Below are 15435 nucleotides of genomic sequence, written 5' to 3'. Positions count from 1 at the left end.
AGGGTAAGCCTGGATCCTTGTTTAGGGTTAGGGGGTAGATACATGATTTTTGTGGTTTGAATATGCCAGACCTTGTTTATCACCTTGAATGCTTACTATATGACATACGAAGACGGCGTGCTTTTGTTTTTTCTTTTTTTTTTGAATTTTTATGCCCATTTGAATCTTGGTCAAGTCATAGGTTTGACCAAGATTTAAACATGTTTAAAACATGAAAATGAAAAAGTAAGCCTGGATCCTTCTTAGTCACTCCAAAATGTACCAATTGATAAATGAGTTAACTTGGCTTCATGGAAAAAATAATGTCATGTAAATGATTTAACTTGGCTTTCGTACCCTTGAATCCATAGGAAACTTTGTATAAATGTAGTAGTATAATAATCAACCGAGTTTTTACATCAACAGGTCTGTCACTTACATGTGGTGCCCATGCGTGAGGTCCCACACTTCAGTGAGCACAAGTCACGTGCAATAGGTATGCAAACTCCCAGCCATTTTCTTTGTCAAGAGAAGACACATCAGGATGCGTATCGGAAGTATGTGGGTCCTTCTGGATCCTTCGGTTGTCCCTCTCACACAAAAAAACAAATCTCTCTCATTCTCGGCCTCGCTCGACTCGCTCGCTCGCTCGCTCCTGCTCACTGACAAACCCTGCACAAAAGTCAACATCATCACACGAAAAAGGGGAGACACCATAATTCTCTCCCTTCTTCTCTCCTTCCGAGTGATCCCTCTTCCTCCGAGTTTCACTCGACGGGCAAACACACATGTGCTGCATAGTAATAATAAAAAAGTAGAAAAATCGACCTACGAATCTATGATTAAATAGGTTAAACTAGGGTTTTGCCCACTACTACAGATCAAGTTCAAAAATATCCAACTACTACTTCGATTTTGGGCTACTAATATAAAATTAAAATAAGTTGAACTAGTATTCCTCTAAAAAATCATTTTGGTATGCATTGTTTGATACTTTTCATAGCTATAGTGCATCACAAATTTATGATTTCATGCTTTGCTTTGCCAATTTTGATTTTTTCTAACCACCTTCTCTTTGATTTCAAATTTAGGTCAAACTATCGATGCCTACTATGTGTTCTACTTGAATTGGATGCAGCGTGCGCACATGTTTTGCCATTGTTTTGGGCTTCCACACATCTTTGGGGCATCCAAGTATTTAAGTTACCTTGTTTTTTTGAATTGTAATTCATACCCTTCCTCCCAATTTTTATGCCCATTTGAATATTGGTAAAATCCTAAGTTTGACCAAGATTTGAACAAGTTTAAAACATGAAAATGAAAAGGTAAGCCTGAATCCTTCTTAGTCACTCTAAAATGAGAAGCTTTTGGGAGTTTTTTTGAAATTTCCATGTTTGAAACCCAAAACCACTTCTCTTTATGCTTGACTTCATAAGACAGAGTTAATTTAGGGTTAGGGGGTAGATACATGATTTGTCTAGTTTGTTGTTTAGACCTTGTTTATCAACTTGAATGCTTACTATATGACATAATAATACTATGTGCTTTTGTTTTCATTTTTTTGATTTTTTCTGAATTTTTATGCCCATTTGATCTTGGTCAAATCCTAGGCTTAACCAACATTTAAACAAGTTTAAAACATGAAAATGAAAAGGTAAGCCTGTATCCTTCTTAATTAGTCACTCTGTTGCGGTCAGAAACCCACCGGCGAGCAGTGACGGGCAACACAGGAGAGCCGGGAGGCTCCCAGGACTGCGGCTGGCCCTGGTCCCTCCGAGCGACGGCCCGCAAATACTCCGGCACGCACGTCCGATGCTGGTGCAAGGGCGTGCCACCTGACCTATACCTGGTCAGGAAGGTGATGAAGATGCCTCGCTTAGTTTCCTGCATGGCATACACGTAAACATTAAATACGAGCCTCGATCGGCTCTCAGGTTGTCCTGTGAATCGGCTCGAAGAGCCGATCCACCCATGATTCGCACGAGGTGTACGAATATATGGTGGTCCTGCTTGATCAGAATAAAGCTAAAGCGATCTACTACGATTTAGGGTTTTCACCGCATAATCGGAACATCCTACTCGTGATTGAGCCTCGCGGCCGCGCACGGTGTTCGTAAGCCGATCCTAGACAAGGCCTAAAAACCAACACGAGGTTGATCCCCGGAACATCCTGTCTAGGGCTAGCAAACTACACCCTACGCGCCGCTGGATCCTTCAACCCTTTGTAAGGCCTAACTATGCAGATATTAAACTAATCCTTGAAGAACAAGGAGCAACCATAACGGATCGGATCTACTAAATAACGATCAAGCGGGGTGCCGCCCCTACACCTAAGATAGGTGTAAGGGCGGCTAGACGTCTTAGGGTTGCACTACAACAGCATATGATACGAAGAACAATGCTAACCCTAACACGTCTAAGATAACTACGTTGCTCGCCATCAAAAAGGCTTCAGTACGAGCAACGCATGAACAACGAATAAACTTGTGCTGCCTAGATCGCAAGATGCGATCTAGGCAGCATGATGTTTACCCGGAAGAAAACCCTCGAGACAAGGGAGTTGGCGATGCGCCTAGATTGGTTTGTGGTGAACGTGATTGTTGTTTATTTCATAAACCCTAGATACATATTTATAGTCCGTATACTTTCTAACGTGGGAATAATCCCCACCGTGCACGAGACAAACTCTAACTAACCGACACGTATCCTACTATATTACAGATACAAGGGCAAACTAGCCCAAACTTTGCATATAGGGATTTCTATTTTCGTGCCCTCGGGTCCTTAGTTGTACTCAGTTTTCCCCAGCCCCTTAGTTTTTCCTCAGTTTTACCCTAGCCTTTGTCTAAAGACCCGCAGAAGGAGCTCAGACGGAAGGAATCCGTTTATTTGGACGTTCTGTGCTGACGTGTTGCGCCGCGTCGTCTGTGGGGCCGCGTCGTGTGGGGCTGGTAGAAAGGGACCGCGTGGGACAGGACGAGAAGCGTTTGGTTGCACGTGAGCAGGAGCTGGGTTTTGGACGTTCTGTGCTGACGTGTTGCGCTGCGTCGTCTGTGGGGCCGCGTCGTGTGGGGCTGGTAGAAAGGGACCGCGTGGGACAGGACGAGAAGCGTTTGGTTGCACGTGAGCAGGAGCTGGGTTTTGTCTCTCTCGGCCCAAATTGGCATTTTTAAGAGCACCTTTTCCCCTCTTTCTCTCTCTGTCTTTTTCACCAAATTAGTATCAAATCTAGAGAAGCTTCTATTTCTGTCTTTCTTCAATATGGCAGCAAATCTAGTAGCAAATCTAGTAGCAAATCTCTGGGGTTATTTATGCCTTTTGGCCCTCGTTTTTTGCCCAATATGGCAGCAAATCTAGAAGCTAGTATATGATAAATTCACAACAGCATAATCAGAAAACTAAGTATAATACATAAACTGCATACAGCAGCCAAAAGCAGCCAATAACGTTGTTAATGTTCACGACAAACTAAGCTGAAAAATATACAAGACGCACGCAATGTATGGACAACAAGAAGATTAGGATAGGGACCCCAGGATGAATGAATTTGTTCTTCAATCCTCCCCATATATATCTTCCTCCCTCCATTCGTGCATTACCACAAGGAAATATGCATTGAACTCCTTCCGTCTGCAGTGTGAGGCCAATACATCCTCCAAACGGTATGGCCTGTGTTCATTTCTCAAACCGTAGAGTCCTATTCTATCCACACGTAGTGGCCACTCATCCCAGGCCTTTGTATCATGAGAGTACTCTCTGATATAACCCAAATCCGTGTAGTAGATGCTGCCAAAGTTGAAGTGTCGGGTACACACTCGGTGTCGACGGAGATACACCGGATATAATTCACGAAGAAGGCATTACGCCAATGTTATCGACCGGATGGAGAGAGCGGCTCTGAGTGTCCACACGGTACACCAATGGTCTGCCCGCCAAAGCCTCGCTGACCAACAACACAAGCAGCAGATCACCATCCGACTTCACAAGGTAGAACTTCTGACGTCCAAGTTCTGGAAATGAAATTAGTGTCTCCATCTTGACGATTGCTCGCGTGGCTGTTTGCTGTGTACATTGGTGCACACTATTCTTCCGATCTCAAAATTGTCCGCAGCTATCGCATACGGTTCACCATTGAACGGGGTAATGCAACGCAGACAATGGTTCTTGATCGAAAATCTTCCTTCTCCCCAATCTTCATTTATATCCTTAGTTGGAGTGCTCTCATCGACCCAACCAATTTCCGGCGGGTAATGTGCGGCAACGAAGACCATAGTCGGGGATTTGATAACAACGGCGATTTCGTAAAAACGGATGGCATCTGCGCCTCAAACATAGTGTTCGATTTCTTTGTGAGTGGGTTCAGCAGCCGTATCTTGTGCGGCGGATTCTTCTGGGCAAGCACGATGATGCCACGGCAAAAGCCGACGAAGTAGTATCTAAAATATATTGATGAAGATAACATTCAGCACTAAGATGTTTAAGATTGAAAATAAAAAGGTAGATATGGAGGAATTTGAACCTTGTATGAACTTCCGATAGATCTATGGTGACGTAGCGTGATGTGCCGAGTTGGAGGAAGGTGAACTCAGCGACGCGTGGAAGGGCGTGGTCTAGCATGATCCATTCGTCCAGGTGCACATCGGGCTCGAGCAAACCTGAGCGCCAATTTCTGCGTACTTGCCTCATAGCAGAGTAGGTGTCGGCGTACTCCTCGTTCGCCGATAAGCATTCGCCGATCTTGTGAAGTGGTCCATCAGCCGAGAGAGAGGCCCGGTTCATGGAGGCGCCGCGCTTGGATGCGCCGCCCTCGGCGGCGACGGGCTCGGCGGCGACGGGCTCGCGGCGACGGGCTCGGAGGCGACGGGCTCGGCGGCGATGGGCTCGGAGGCGACGGGCGCGGAGGCGACGGGCTCGGAGGCGACGACCGCCGGCGCATTCTTCTTCTCCATCGCCGGCAGGTAGCGTGCGTACGGCGGTTGGGGTTTTTTTCGATTTGGAGAAGTTGATGGGACGTGAGGGGTGGTTTCGTGCGTGAGCGAGAATGAGACGATCGTGTGCGAGAGGGAGGGAGGGAGGGGCTTACGCGTCCTAAATGCGACCCGCGTCCTACGCGTCCACTATTTGCACGTCTGCACCGCGACACGCGTCAACAAAGGCACGTCTTCCACTTCTGCATCGCAACACGCGTCCTCGGGTCTAACCCTGGAAATTTAGATATACTCAGGTATACCCTCGAGCCATATACTAGCATTTTTTGTGTGCTCAGTTTTCCCCTTGAGTGCTAATACTGGCTAGTGCAATATACTCAGTTTTACCCTCAAGTGGCTGGTCAACAGAGAGTCAACAAATGGGATTAACTAGTTAAATGAGTTATTTAATGTGCAAAAAATTCCGAAAAAGAGTGGCACTTACTCATTGAGTCTTTACCACAAATTGCCACTTCTCAAATCATAGATAAATCATAGATAAATCAAGTTTCACCACAAATTGCCACTTCTCAAATCACCTAGTAGCTATGAAGGTGCATGGTTTTCCATAATAAGCCCTACCCAAAACAGCTTTCCCCAAAACATACTTTGTCTGAATGAGGCCATAATTTTCACACTCATGTAGATTTGTATTGCAAATAGTTTGAGGTAGGCCAAGATGGGTTTCATTGTACAAAACACGCATTTTCCATTTTTTCAATCTCATATTTGAATCCCTTAGTCTGTTTACTACTCACTTGCCCTTGGTTTCTTGATACTACTCAGTTTTGCCCTCTCCCTTCACAAACTCTCACAGACGCCCAACATTGCCCTGATTGGTCTAGCCCATGTCACGCGGATCGTGCCCGCCGACCGTTGATCATATGATCTAACGGGCAGGATAACCCCTATCTCTCTCTCTGGTCGGGGCCACCACCCTCTCTCTCTCTATCGTCGGTTAGCTTCACGCAAAGTTTGGTTTTCTGCATTATTTTTCACGAGCTAAATTATAAACTCTTTTTAGGCATTACGTTTCACGCAAAACATGATAAACCATCACCGATTTGTTGTAGCCATTACTTTTCACGCAAAAAAATGATACACCATCACCGATTTGTTGTAGCCATTACTTTTCACGCAAAAAACGATAAACCATCACCGATTTTGTTGTAGCCATTACTTTTCACGCTAAAAATGATACACCATCACCCATTTCTTGTAGCCATTACTTTTCACGCAAAAAACGATAAACCATCACCGATTTTGTTGTAGCCATTACTTTTCACGCAAAATGATACACCATCACCCATTTCTTGTAGCCATTACTTTTCACGCAAAAAAACGATAAACCATCACCGATTTTGTTGTAGACATTACTTTTCACGCAAAATGATACACCATCACCCATTTCTTGTAGCCATTACTTTTCACGCAAAAAAACGATAAACCATCACCGATTTTGTTGTAGACATTACTTTTCACGCAAAAAATGATACACCATCACACATTTCTTGTAGCCATTACTTTTCACGCAAAAAACGATAAACCATCACCGATTTTGTTGTAGCCATTACTTGTCACGCAAAAAATGATACACCATCACCCATTGTAGCCATTACTTTTCACGCAAAAAATGATAAACCATCAACGATTTGTTGTAGCCATTACGGTAAATGATAAACTATCACAAATTACCATTTCTTTTAGGCATTATTTTTCACGGTAAAATGATAAACTATATCACGGAGTTCCATTTCCATCAAGATAGTCCGCATTACTTTTAATTTTGTTGAGATATATACCCCCACAATGGTCGTCTCCTCCTTAATTTATTGTGTAAACCCCCACAACGGTCATCTCCTCCTTAATTTATTTATTGTGTAAACCCCCACCAACGTTCACCTCCTCCTTATTTTATTGTGTAAACCCCTACAACGGTCATCTCTCCCTTATAAACACCCACACGGCCATCCCTTGTGTCAATAGGTTCTGCCTCTCTCTTCTTCGTTCACATACACTTGATCCATTGCCATGGCTTCCACGTCTCGGACGCGGACCGGAAGGGGAAGGGGAAGGGGAAGGGGAAGGGGAAGGGGAAGTGGATCATCATCATTGCCACCACCACCGTCAACACTGCCATTGATCATAGAGGAGTTCTTCATCGTCGTCTATGAAGACCCTTTGGTCAAGAAGGTACGTACGCGTTCCCACATATATGATGCATGTGATTAATTATGGGCATGTTCTAAAAAACCTTTAATTTCAAACGATCGGCGCTCGATCTCTTTGCAGGCTCTCCCAAAAAAGTTTGCGGACTATCTTGACGGCCAGGAGCCAACTAAGGTGTATCTGGCAAATTTGGATCGTGGTCCTCGTCTCTGGACCGTGGAGGTCCTATTTGACGGTCAAGGCCGGATGTACCTCGACAAGGGCTGGGAGAAATTCGCCATCGCGCACGGTGTGGATTTCGGCTGCTTCGTACACTTCAAATATGAAGGCGATGATGTGCTCACAGTGAAGGTGTTCGACGGAACAATGTGCAGGAAGTACTACTACTCGGATGACGAAGATACTGACGATGAAAGCGACGACGACGTGAAGCCATGCATCCATCCCCTTTAGATAAGGGGATTATGACCAAGAATATATATGTAGCTTCATATGCATCGATTTAGAGATCTAACTATTTTCTATAAATTATGCACATGTAAAAGATAATGTCGCATTTCCACTATTATTCGAGCACCACATCCTCCAAACGATGCCGATGCCGATGCCGATATCGGCATGGTCAGAACGGCTATGCTCGCCGCCACTGCTAGGTCAACGTCGGGATGCACAATGTTTAGCATAAGAGTCACTTTAGATTAAGCTGCGAAAATAGTCACCTGCCACAGTGGTCATTGGCTGCGGAGGCCCCACAGAGCGGCAATATAATTTTCTATAAATAAATAGACGACCCACAGGTCATTGGCTGCGGCAGCCCCATAGAGCGGCCCCATTTGTCATTGGCAGCACCGTGTATACAATCAGGAAATAAAACGATCCATGCATCAGCACGAGACGGTCAGAGAGGAACTGCCCTCTATGCAGCCCCACCCGTCAGATTAACGGTAACGGTAAGGCCTCTGACCTGACGGCAACCCGCGTCTTCGAGGGGTTTCAAACTAGAGGGAGGGGAAAGCTGAGGAAAAACTAACGAGCTGGGGAAAACTGAGTACAACTAACGAAGCAGGGGCACGAAAATAGAAATCCCTTGCATATAAGGCCGATTCACGTATATTCTTCCATGTATATTCTTCAAGCCCATCTTGATCGCGGCCCACCTCTGATTCGGTCAAATTCTGGTGATAACACATGCCCCCCTGGTTTTGGAATTGATAATTCCAAAATCACTCTGCTTTTCTTCATCGGGTCATGTCGTGGCAGAACCGTCGCAGTATCCTTCATCATGATGCCTTGCCTTCTCAACTTCTCCGCGTGACTTGGCAGTTTTTGTTGTTTTTTTTTCTTGGGCACCACTTCCTCGGAAACTGCTGTGGCATTGAATCTCCACTATATCCCCTTTTATTTAACCGCTCCAAACAGTTCACCTTTTTATCCCCTTCGCATTAGCACTCCAAAAGCCCTCCTGCGCCACCATGTCTTCTTCCTCCTCTGCCTCATCGGATCTTTCCACCCAATCCTCCTCTTCCCGCGAGCCGACGCCGGAGTGGAACCCGGAGGAGGCCCACGCGGCCAACATCCGCCGCGCCATTGAAGCCGGGGAGGAGTCTAGTCACGACTTCTCCGTTTGGTCCGAGGACGACAAGTCCTCGACTGACGGGAAAAGTGACCTCCGCTTCCTCGCCGACGGGGAAACGGAGGAGGAGAGCGATGACGATCGCTTCTCCTGCGACGACTTCACCTCCCCCGAGGAGGAGGAGGAGGAGAAGGAGGAGGAGGAGGACGACACCTCCTCCGACGAACCGCCGGCCAAGCGCTTCTGCCCCTGGCCGGGGAACCTCAGCGACTTCGACAGCGACGACAACGACGCTGGCGAGGAGGATGAGGACAACGAGGGTCCTGTCGGCGGCCGCTACAGCAGCGACGACGAGCCCGCCGGGAGTAGCGCCGACAGCGGTGACAACGGCGACGACGAGGGCAGCGATGGCCCGTAGATAGGACCATTAGCATAGGATCAGTAGTAGTAGATGGGGCAATGCATCCCCTAGTACTTCCTTTTGAGAGCAATCAGCTCTTCATGTAAGAAATCCTGCTTATCAATGAAGAATTTCCCCAAGTTGATTTTGCCGATTTCCCTTGAGCTAATTTAGCCGATTTCCCCTCATACTGATTTTGCCGATTTGTCCACTTAGCCAATGCTTAATGAGCCGATAGCAACGCATCGGTCCATCACAATCCATCCTTCAATTCTTCAACTGATGACTTTGAGATCTGGTGGATAACGTGGAGTCTTCAAGAGAGCCCTTAAATTCCTCCCACCAGGTCCAGTGATCCTCTTCTGCAAGAATTCACCATTTTTGAAGAAGGTTGCGACGAAGGATCAGCCAATGACACCCCAATCGGCTTCTAAAACAAAGCATCTACCAGGCCAGCTGCCCCCCGAGCCTCAGTCAAGGCGAGAATAGCGGTGAGGATGCACAGATCAAACAAAGGGCTTTGAACTCAAGTAATCTGAGACAGCCACCATGCAGAGTCATCCAAACTTGCCCCCATTGATCACTTTTCTTCCGCTGAAAGCCGATGTTGTAGACGAAACACCAATAGCTTAATGAGAAAGAGGCTGCCTTGCATGCCAAAACTGATGCTTCTGTCAATACTACTGAACTGGCGCAAAGGGTTGGAAGTCCTCGAAGATAAGGTTCGGGCACCAAAATCGGCTCCTTGCAGCTGAGGCAGCTCTCATTGTTCACCCCTTCGAGGAAGCAGAAGGCCTCACAGCTGAACTGGACTTTGGTGAAAGATCCGCGTCTTGAACACGCAGCAGGTAGATCCTGTGTAATTGTACTAGAGTCGATGGCTGTACATCGGCTTTGTTTCTTAGCTCTAAAGTCGATGTCCGTGCATCGGCTGTATACCATGAGAATATTTTTTTTTACTGGCCGATTTTCTATCGGCCCCCAATATTTCACCGCACATGTATCGCACATGTTCTTACTGGCCGATTTTCTATCGGCCCCCAATATTTCACCGCACATGTATCGCACATGTTCGTCTGATTAGGTGCCCCCCCGAGCCGAATCTGTCAGGTGACTGCAGATATCGGCTCTGTAGTTAGCCAAGGCACTGTATTTGCACGTCGGCTCCGGTAGGACCAATGTTGATTGTTTCCAACTCATCAGCCGACGTAAAACCGCTGCCCATTAGATCGACGTTGAACACCGGCAGAATGCGTGGTGAGGATAATTTTGGCCGATTGCTGGAATCGGCCTCCATGTCGATTGGATCGCTCAATGAAGGTTTTGTAATGTTCCTCCATAGATCTTTGGGGCCGATCCCAAGGATCGGCCTCGCCACGTTTGTCCATAGGTTTGTTCTTGCTATACGGTCAGGCCGGTGGATAAGACCAGCCTAACCCCATCCTTTGTCACGTCGATGTGCTCGCAGTCGTCCAAATTGATGCCTGAGAGTGGCTCTTGGCCTGCTGTTTCCCAAGCGTTCATGCCAGCCGTTGAAATCTCGGCTGAGTCATCTGCCTGGACGACCTCTACCTCATCTCCATCCCACTGTATTACACATTGGTGCATCGTGGATGGAATGCAACAGTTGGCGTGGATCCAATCTCTTTCGAGTAGGACAGCATAGGTGCTCTTGCTATCGACAATAAAGAACGTCGTAGGGATGGTTTTCCTTCCTACGGTCAGATCCACGTTCAGAACACCTTGTGCGTCAGACGCTTGGCCGTTGAAATCACTCAATGTCATGTTGGTCTTGATCAGATCCGAGCTAGAGCGTCCCAACCGACGTAGCATGGAGTATGGCATAATGTTGACTGCCGCTCCGGTGTCTACTAGAATCTTGTTGACAGGCCTCCTGTCGATATAACCTCGCAAGTACAGGGCCTTCAGATGTCTGTAGCTTCTACCTCGTGGCTTCTCGAAGATAACTGGCCGTGGGCCGCAGTCGAGTTGTGCCACGGGTGCCTCATCTAATCCTGGAGCACTAAACTCCGTCGGAAGGATGAACACCATGTTTGTGCCAGCCGATGTTTCATCATCGGCTTTCCTTTGCTTGGGGCGCCACTCCATTTTTTGTGGTCGACCCTCTTCATCCAGGGTTCGTTGAATTTTCGCGGCCAGGTCGGGCCGCGCCTTCCTTAGCGTGTGCAGGTATAACCTTTCGGCTTCCTCCAAGCCACGCAGTCGCTGAACCCTACGTTTTTGGGAACGGCTGAGTCCATCAGGGCACCACCTTGGCCGGTGGTACCTGTCTTCTTCTTCATCATCGTCTTCCAAATCCTCGAGATCTTCCACCCGAGGGGACTCAGCGTGCTTGTTCCGAGGCGGGAGAGGCCCTAGACGTTTGAACACGGACACGTTAGCTGCATCCTTCCTCTTCTGTTTACATTCTGGGCAGTTGCCGATTGTAGGCAATCGGATCATTCCTGAATCCCAGCAGTGCCTGAAGAAGGGACAATCCCAGTGCCTATCCTCGTCGTCCTGCTCCCTCGATTTTTCTTGGCACGGTGCTCGTACTCCTCCTCATCGTGATCATGCCGACGATGTCTCCTGGCGTCCCTAGCCAGGCGATCTCTTTCATCATCGTCGTTGGGTCGTCGGCGTTGGTCATACTGACTCACATACTTGTTGAGGAGGTGATCAGAGAGAGGTCGCTGATATCTCACATTCCTTACTTCTCCCTCTGTGATGTAGCGCTTGCCATCGTGACGGAGCCGATCGCGTGGAGCGGCCTCCTCTGTGTCCTTGCTACGAGAGCAGCTGCCATCGTCTCTGTCCTTACCAGGGTGGCGCCCAAGTCCTACCATGTTGATGTTGAACGAGAATCTTGGCTGGCACCTCCCAGGGTACGTGCGTTCCACCATGTTAACGGCGGGGAAGGGGTGAGTGTCGACTTTCATGGCGTACTGGTTGAAAATTAGACGTCCTTGTTCTATCGCCATTTGGATCTGCTAACGCCACACCCTGCAGTCGTTGGTGGTATGGGAGAACGAGTTATGCCATTTGCAGTATGGCTTTCCGTTCAGCTCCTGTACCGTGGGGATTTTGAGGCCTTCGGGTAACTTCAACTGCTTCTCCTTAAGTAAGAGGTCAAAATTTTGCTCAGTTTTAGTTACGTCGAAATCAAACCCTCTGGGCGGACCTGGTGGCTTAACCCATTTGCAGGACACGGGGGTTGCCCCCCGAGTCCATTCAGCCACTGCTACCTCTTGATCTCCCGCAGAGCCTTCGTCTTCATCTGCCTCAACCAGGACGACCGCACGCTTGAATTTGTCCTGGTACAAGTCTGGGTGGCGCTATTCATATAACGACGCCCGAACCATGTGCGCCGGTGAAGGGTAGTCCGCTTGGGAGGCCATATCCTTGATTGGTGATGCAAGGCCCACCACCGCCAACTCGACTGCTTCTGTTTCAGTCACACGAGCCGAATAACATCGGTTCCTAACAAGTCTGAAGCGCTGGACGTATTCTGCCACAGTTTCTCCACGCTTCTGACGTACTTGTGCTAGATCGGCAATGCCGGCCTCGGAAGTCTCTGAGTGATACTGCATGTGGAACTGCTCTTCCAACTGCTTCCACGTCCGGATTGAGTCTGGTGGCAGCGATGTGTACCACCCGAAAGCCGATCCTGTGAGGGACTGTGCGAAGAACCTCACACGCAGTTCATCTGCTGCTGAGATCGTGCCCAGCTGTGCCAAATATCGGCTCACATGCTCGATGGAGCTGGAACCATCTGATCCATTAAACTTGGAGAAATCAGGGAGCCGATATTTGGGTGGTAGCGGGATCAACTCGTACTCATTGGGGTACGGCTTGGAATAGCCGATTGTCCTCCTTTTCAGCACCATGCCGAACTGGTCTCTCAGGATCGTACTGATTTGATCCGCGGTGCTGGCTGCAGGAGTCGAACTCTGAAGATTCGCCGGAGTGGCATACTTAGCCAGCCATGCTTGCTTTTCCATCTCTGAGCCAACTGCAGGAGCTGAGCTCTGGAGGTTTGTCGGAGTGGCATACTTAGCTAGCCACGTCTGCTTCTCAAGATCTGTCGCTGAAGTTCCTCCTGCTTTTCCAGAAGTCCCTGCTGTTGCAGTCTGGTTTGTGAGCGCCCAGTTACTGCAGTCTGGCACGTATGTGCACGTGTAACCGTGAGGGATCTCCTTAGGCGCCTCATGCAAGAACTGGTAGTCGCTAGGGTCACCACCGATCTTGTAGACGACGTATGCCGGTGAATTCGGCACTTCTGGTGCTGCCAACGCGAATGGCAGCGGTGTACGGGACTGGAGTAGCATCTCTCCTTGGTAAGTCCCGAGAGCTGGTCCTGACGGAGAGTACTGATGCCTCATGATTTCCTGGATCACCCGAAGAGCGACACACTCCAAATTGTTCACCAGGCTCTCGGAATGGCGGTGCAGCGAGTGAGCCACCATGTAGTTAATCTCCTGACGCAGGGACCTGGTGCGTTCTTCTGATGGGGAGGACAGGTCCACTCCATCGAGCGCGCCTTCAGGTGAGAACCCTTTCCACCTGATGCCATGTGAGCGGGTTCTGTGAAAAGAGCCGATGAGGTCGGCTTCGAGGATTGCTTTGACCTCGTCATACTTCTTCTTGAGCTCCTCGGTCAGATCCTCGTACGTGACTGGGGTGCCGTCCGCCATCTCAGATGTAGATGGCGATGTGGTTGATGTCGAAGATCGTCCCACCGGGCGTGCCAGAATGTGTTGCGGTCAGAAACCCACCGGCGAGCAGCGACGGGCAACACAGGAGAGCCGGGAGGCTCCCAGGACTGCGGCTGGCCCTGGTCCCTCCGAGCGACGGCCCGCAAAGACTCCGGCACGCACGTCCGATGCTGGTGCAAGGGCGTGCTACCTGACCTATACCTGGTCAGGAAGGTGATGAAGATGCCTCGCTTAGTTTCCTGCATGGCATACACGTAAACATTAAATACGAGCCTCGATCTGCTCTCAGGTTGTCCTGTGAATCGGCTCGAAGAGCCGATCCACCCATGATTCGCACGAGGTGTACGAATATATGGTGGTCCTGCTTGATCAGAATAAAGCTAAAGCGATCTACTACGATTTAGGGTTTTCACCGCATAATCGGAACATCCTACTCGTGATTGAGCCTCGCGGCCGCGCACGGTGTTCGTAAGCCGATCCTAGACAAGGCCTAAAAACCAACACGAGGTTGATCCCCAGAACATCCTGTCTAGGGCTAGCAAACTACACCCTACGCGCCGCTGGATCCTTCAACCCTTTGTAAGGCCTAACTATGCAGATATTAAACTAATCCTTGAAGAACAAGGAGCAACCATAAAGGATCGGATCTACTAAATAATGATCAAGCGGGGTGCCGCCCCTACACCTAAGATAGGTGTAAGGGCGGCTAGACGTCTCAGGGTTGCACTACAACAGCATATGATACGAAGAACAATGCTAACCCTAACACGTCTAAGATAACTACGTTGCTCGCCATCAAAAAGGCTTCAGTACGAGCAACGCATGAACAACGAATAAACTTGTGCTGCCTAGATCGCAAGATGCGATCTAGGCAGCATGATGTTTACCCGGAAGGAAACCCTCGAGACAAGGGAGTTGGCGATGCGCCTAGATTGGTTTGTGGTGAACGTGATTGTTGTTTATTTCATAAACCCTAGATACATATTTATAGTCCGTAGACTTTCTAACTTGGGAATAATCCCCACCGTGCACGAGACAAACTCTAACTAACCGACACGTATCCTACTATATTACAGATACAAGGGCAAACTAGCCCAAACTTTGCATATAAGGCCGATTCACGTATATTCTTCCATGTATATTCTTCAAGCCCATCTTGATCGCGGCCCACCTCTGATTCGGTCAAATTCTGGTGATAACACACTCTAAAATGAAGCTTTTGGGAAGGTTTTTGAAATTTCCATGTTTGAAATCCAAAACGACTTCTCTTCGTGCTTGACTTCATAAGACAAAGTTTAGGGCTAGGGGTAGAAACATGATTTTTCTGGTTTGAATATGTCTAGACCTTGTTTATCAACTTGAGTGCTTACTATATGACATAAGAAGGCTATATGCTTTGGTTTTTCATTTTTTTTGAAATTTTATGCCCATTTGAATCTTGATCAAATCCTAGGTACGGTTTGACCAAGATTTGAACAATTTTAAAACATGAAAATAAAAGGTAAGCCCGACCTGGATCCTTTAGTCACTCTAAAATGAAGCTTTTGGGGGTTCTTGAAATTTCCAAGTTTGAAACCCAAAACCACTTCTCTTCATGCTTGACTACATAAGACAGAGTTTAGGGTTAGGGGT

Source organism: Lolium perenne, chromosome 3 (assembly GCF_019359855.2).
Source record: "Lolium perenne isolate Kyuss_39 chromosome 3, Kyuss_2.0, whole genome shotgun sequence".
Taxonomy (NCBI): domain Eukaryota; kingdom Viridiplantae; phylum Streptophyta; class Magnoliopsida; order Poales; family Poaceae; genus Lolium; species Lolium perenne.
This window is presented reverse-complemented; position numbering follows the sequence as displayed.